This window comes from Bison bison, unplaced genomic scaffold (assembly GCF_000754665.1).
Source record: "Bison bison bison isolate TAMUID 2011002044 unplaced genomic scaffold, Bison_UMD1.0 scf7180017864325, whole genome shotgun sequence".
NCBI classification, from domain to species: domain Eukaryota; kingdom Metazoa; phylum Chordata; class Mammalia; order Artiodactyla; family Bovidae; genus Bison; species Bison bison.
In genome coordinates, this window is record NW_011494897.1 from 10188706 (window position 1) to 10195340 (window position 6635).

The 6635-nt window shown below is 34.3% G+C and overlaps 1 protein-coding gene across 2 annotated transcripts in view; it reads right to left on the minus strand.

Moving 5' to 3' along the window:
* The window catches only part of BRINP3 (bone morphogenetic protein/retinoic acid inducible neural-specific 3), a 497054-nt gene that overhangs the window by 278760 nt on the left and 211659 nt on the right, over positions 1-6635 (minus strand). The gene's annotated exons all lie outside the window — the stretch shown is intronic.

Consider the following 6635-nt stretch of genomic DNA (forward strand, 5'->3'; position numbering starts at 1 on the left):
TGGCATCACCGACTCAATGGACATGAGGTTGGGTGAACTCCGGGAGTTGGTGATGGACAGGGAGGCCTGGCATGCTGTGGTTCATGGGGTCGCAAAGAGTCGGACACGACTGAGCATGAACTGAACTGATTCATGTTTATAGCAGCATACAGGCTTTCTGAGATCATTAATTTGTAATTCAAATAGTAATTCAAGTGCTAGTCCACTAAGATATAATAAAAATACATTTCTATGATGTTTTCAATGCTAATATGCTTTTATACATGCTTAAAATGATTTCAGTACCATTCTGACATGTTTTATCAAGCAAAAAAATTTTGGAAGAAATATGGTAAGATATGTCAAATAACTCCTCCTAAAACTAAGACCATCGTCCATCATGGACACTTAAATCAGCATCATGAGTTTGTCACACTGAATTTTCATATCTCTTTCCATTTGTTACTGTTTCCTCAGCATTCTTCCCCTCCCCAAATTCTCTACCCCATTAATGGTATAAGCATAGAACAGCTCTCTTTGAAAATACCCGAAACTACCACCTTCTAATCCAAGGCTTCTTATTGCTCATCCTCAATCATAATCGACATCACTCATCTCTTTCCAGGTCATGCAAAATATACAAGGTGAGAATAAATTAACTGATTAGCCCATGATACACTACAAAATGGCTGTTTAATTTTCAACACAAAGGGTATAATTCAAGTCAATAAACATTGAATGAATACCTGCTAATATAAGTATTAATAACTTCCTTAACCACAGGCAGGATTCAATAGTTCCAGGAAGGAACTAAGGTGTCTCCATTTCCTTCTCTTCTTCTTAAGTCCCTAGGTGAATCAGATCTTCATGCCAGAGCCTGGTCTAAAACTCTTATACCTTTCATTTCCAAACCCAAGCATCTTCTGTCTTCATGTATTTTCATTTTGATTCTAGGAGCTGGGCTTCTAGAAAGACTGCCAGTGAACTAAAACAGTAAGCTTCAAGCCTCACATGATAGTATTTAGTATCATACATTTTTGTGGTTTGAAAAAGTAAGCCATTTATTTTAATATTGATTATCAGGGGAGGTTTCATAGAAGACACAAGGTTTAAACTTTGCCTTGAAAACTGACAAGATTGTTCATATATGAGAAATGTGAGTAGAACATTCAAGGTTAAAAGAAAGACTATATATAATGAAAAGTACACTGAGCATTGGCAGAACAAAGATTAATCCTAGGTGACTGAAAGGCAGACCATAAGGAGGTAAATAATAAGCTTTGGGAAGAAAACAAACACACACGTACACACATACAAACACAGAGGTTGGAAAAAGAGTATAATGATTAAGAGTTTGAGGTTTGAAACCAAAAAGAATAGGAATAAAATGAAGCTACTAATGATAAGTTGTTTTGAGAATTCAAAGAGGAATGTGAATGCGTTAATCACAGAATCTGGAAAAGAGTATTAACCAAATACCACTATTCATTTTCCTGTTATCTTGAGTATCTATAGAATAAAGATTGCTTTATTCTGTGAAAAAGCTTAAATCATCATAGTTTTATTTTTTAATAAAGAAACCAAAAAGCTTTCCTTGTATAAAAAGTTTATTTGATCTTTCCTAGGTAAAATAAAATTACAAAAAAAAACTGGTGACCGAATAGATGAGAGAGGAAGAATTTGGAACTAAAGAGAGTAGAGTGATAAAACAAATGTAAAGTGTATTCCCACAGATCAAAAAGCATTTATAAAGACTCAAACATCAAAACTTACAAGGATCGTGCCAGTGGAATGAACACTCACATGCCTGGAGGCATTTGATCACATTTTCTGAATATAAATTCAAGGCATATGGTCTTTTAATTGTATAGAACATTTAAAATACTGTCCAGAAAACCTCAGTCACAGTAACTATTTCCAAGGTCACCTTATAGATGAAAACACTTAATAATGAAAGCATTTTTATGTTTAAGTAACTAACCACATTTGAAGTGGTGCCAAGATTTAATAGAAAATGATAGTCATTTATAAATTGTGTTATTGTAAAGTTAAAGGTAATAATAGTCCAAAGAGTTCTTACGTAGTTGAAAATGAACTATAAGTTAGAGATATTATAAAAAGGAATACATATGCATTACAAAGAGGTAAATAAACCTTGGAAGGTTATAAAAGCAAGGAGACAAGTCAAAATACAGAATTTCTGACAATACATTTACATGCTCCCCAGAGGCATTTGACAAAAAATGTATGCATCTTACTAGTGATCTCCCCGGAGATGGCAATGGCACCCCACTCCAGTACTCTTGCCTGGAAAAATCCCATGGATGGAGGAGCCTGATAGGCTGCAGTCCATGGGGTCGGTAAGGGTCGGACACGACTGAGCGACTTCACTTTCACGTTTCACTTTCATGCATTGGAGAAGGAAATGGCAACCACTCCAGTGTTCTTGCCTGAAGAATCCCAGGGACGGGGGAGCCTGGTGGGCTGCCGTCTATGGGGTCGCACAGAGTCGGACACGACTGAAGTGACTTTGCAGCAGCAGTGATCTCCCAAATTTATCTATCCTCACACCCTAGAGTGTTGAAATAAATAAAGAAGCTTTTTCCAAGTTCAAAATACCTTAGTTATAAATCCAGTTATAATTAAGTTGTCTCTGTCTCTAAATAGGAAAGAAATAGACCTTAAGAAGCATTTTCTATATTCTCAGGTTTTCTACTGAAAAGATTCTTCCTAAATTTACTGAGAGATTTCAAATGTGAGAGGTATAAGTGTTTAGAAAGCAGAGCAAGATAAAATTTCTTAAATGAAAATACTAAAATACTGACTGCAAATCTTAAATTAAATCTCATTTTGTATTATCAGATAATAAGAGATAGCTAAGGATATGAGTGATATTTTGGAGAAATGTCACATCATACGTGAAGGGTTATTTCCTTCATGGTCTCTAACATTTAATTGGAAATCTTTGCCAACTTGTGGATATAATAACCCATTCTGGGAATTTGTGGCTTTTTGCTTGAGCAACGGTGTCATTCTGTTCAATTTGAGTTTCAAACATTCATTTCAAATTCACCAATGTATTCTTGCAGAAACTAATACAATCAATTACAAACTTTACATAATGATTTTAATTTACAAATAACTTTTAACACATATCGTCATGTTAAGATGGGGACCGCAGATTACAAATGATTTACAACACACTGAAAATAGAAGAGAATTAAGAGTATAATTGGTTGTCATTATTTTAGTGTCATTAAATACAATGGAAAAAATTGGTTGTCCAGTTAATTAAGTAAAGAGAATTAGTACTTTCAGAGGTTTTTTTGAAACTATCTCAAGAGGAGTTTGTAATCTGCTTAGTAAATCAGTACAACAAAATTTAATCAGGTCTTATTCCAATGCATTTATATAAGTCAAGCCAACAGGAAAATGAAAGTAGAAGAAACAGGTAACAGATGAAGCAAGAGAATGAAAAAAAGGCAGAAGTCAGGGTAAGGAGAGATGAGGAGGGCAAATTGAAAGTGATGAAACTGGTAAAATAAGATTCACCAAAACAACAGTGAGAACTTGACACATTTTGTTTAGTAGGGAAGGCTATTTAAGCAGAGATAACTATAAAGGAACACTCTACAAACTATGTCATATATGTATGAACGGTAATCACATATAATGTAAGTATACATCCACTTTTACATGTGTAACTTTTTATTCATAGAATAACATCATTAAAAATGTGTTCCGGATAAGTGTTTTCTAGGTTGTTTCTTATTTAATCCTCATAATAAACTTTGAGTTAGCTCCTTGGGCTTTCTCTAAATGACAAATTAGAAAGCTGAGGTTTAAAGAAATAAATCAATTGCACAGATGCACAGTAAGAAAAGTGTGATTCTAGTCCAGATTCATCTGACCTTGATGGCCTCTAATTGTCTGAGTTTTACACCTCTATTATGCAGGCACTTTGTGAACTAAATATTAAAACACTTTTCAAGTCATATTATCAAATTCAGAAAAACCGCAGCTAGGTACTTGAATCTCTGAGCTGACCTTTCTTCTATCAGATGAAATTTTAATAAATATATAAAAATAAAATAGAGCTGGAAGAGATGTTAAGAGCCCTCTAGTCCACTTATGGGCTTTGTGATTTTTTTTTGCCTAAAAGATCTGATTTATTTTCAACCTATAATGAGTGATGTTATATATAGGTCATTGGGCTAGACATTTTGATATGTAAAAAGAATATTTTAAAACCTTGATCTCCATCAGAGGTCAAGTTGTATCAAAAACATACTTTTTAATGGAGAATAAAATATCTGAGAAATACACATGCAAATAACATGCTGTGGAAATGGAGAGAAAGGTCTAATTAATAGTAACCAAGGAAATTAAATCTTAAGAAAGTAGGTTACATTTGAAGATATTAAAGGATTATTAAAATTTCAGTAAATGAAAAATTAGAAAAGATTATTCAGGGAAGAAGGGAACAGTATAGACACTGGAAATTTTGTCTTACAAGTTTTTCTAACTTGCTTAATGGGAATAAAACCCAAAGATGTATCATTAATATTGAGAAAGTTAAAGGATACAAAGCTAATATAATATTTGAAATAATGTAACTGTTACCACAATCATCAATGTTGTTGATATAGTTAGAGAATAGAGTGGGCAGCTGCTGTGAGTATTCTTGGAAAATACATTTTACAATAAAATGTAATATGATGTTAATTTACCAAGAATGATAAAATATGATATGATTTATGGACAGAGTAAAACAAAAATTGACTGAAAAAAAAAGATATGACTATGGGATATGATCTGACACAGTCTTAAAAAAATAAATTTAGGCCAGACAGTAGAGAATCTTAATGGAAAGAAATTTGAAATTTATTTCTAGACTAATTCTTATGACTAGGTTTTTAAGATAAGAAGTAAATAGATTCAATTTGTGTTTTAATAATGTTATACATATAAATATGCTTATCAATTAACAACATGCTAATGTATTTTAACTCATACTATTAATTTTATAACTTTAGAAACACATATTATTTTGTATAATTTGTAGAAAAAAGAAATAGAGACTTCAGACATTAGCTGGTTTCCATATCATTAGCTTATAGGTGGTAGTGTGCATGCTAAGTCACTTCACTAGTGTCTGACTCTTTGCGAACCATGGGCTGTAGCCCACAAAGCTCCTCTGTCCATGGGGATTCTCCAGTCAAGAATACTGGAGTGGGTTGCCATGCCCTCTTCAAGGGGATCTGCCCAACCCAGGGATTAAACCCACATCTCTTATATCTCCTACATTGAAAGGCGTGTTCTTTACCACTAGTGCTGAAGAGCCAAGACTTAACCCAGTCCTCTAAATTCAAATCTAACCTTCCTGCATAATATATTCATTTATCTGTTCATTTTTAGAGGAACTATGGTGTGTATGAGTATTACGACAGTGATTAATACAGACACAACCCCTGCCATCATGCAGTTTACAGCCCAGTAGTAGAAACAAAAATATTTACATTGTGGCTTATAGTAAAATAAGCGATATTTAAAATTTAGAGATAGAAATTTGGAACACAGATAAGGAATAATCAACCACATTGGGGAGTAAGGAAAGGTTTCCTGGAGAAACAAATTCTGAGTTAGGCAGAATAATGCCCCTACTTCCAAATGTACACATGCTACTCCAAAGAACCTATGATTATCTTAAGTTATATGACAAGGGGAAAGAAGATTGCTAGTCAGATAAATTTAAAATAGAGAAGTTATTTTGGATTAACTAGATGGATCCAATGTAATCAGGGGGACCACTGAAAATGAAGAGAGGGATGTCCCTGGGAGTCCTGTGGTTAAGACTTCGCTTTCCAGTGCTGGGATGTGGGTTCAATCCCTGGCTGGGAACCTAAGATCCCACGTGCCTCTCAGCCAAAAAACAAAAACAGAAAACAGAAACAATATAATAAATAAATAAAAACTTTCAAAATTGGTCCACATCAAAAAAAAAAAAAAAATTGAGGAGAGAATCAGAGAAATGGCAGCATAAGAAACATTTGGTATGACCGTGCTGACTTGATATGGCCACAGGCTAAAGAATGCTGGTGACCTCTTTAAAAAAAAAGGCAGGGGAGAGGGGGGTTGGCAAAAGAATTAATTTCCCTCCAGAGCCTTTAAAATAAGTTTAGAAATACTGACATCTTTTTAGTAAAAAGCCATGTTGAACTTCTGGCCCCCAAAACTAAAAGAAAATAAATTTGTGTTGTGTTAAGCTATCAACATTCAGAAAACGAAGATCATGGCATCCGGTCCCACCACTTCATGGGAAATAGATTGGAAAACAGTGGAAACAGTGTCAGACTTTATTTTTCTGGGCTCCAAAATCACTAAAGATGGTGACTGCAGCCATGAAATTAAGAGAATTTTAATTTCAATTACTTCAAGCTTACTCCTTGGAAGGAAAGTTATGACCAACCTAGATAGCATATTGAAAAGCAGAGACATAACTTTGCCAACAAAGGTCCGTCTAGTCAAGGCTATGGTTTTTCCTGTGGTCATGTATGGATGTGAGAGTTGGACTGTGAAGAAGGCTGAGCGCCGAAGAATTGATGCTTTTGAACTGTGGTGTTGGAGAAGACTCTTGAGAGTCCCTTGGACCTGTC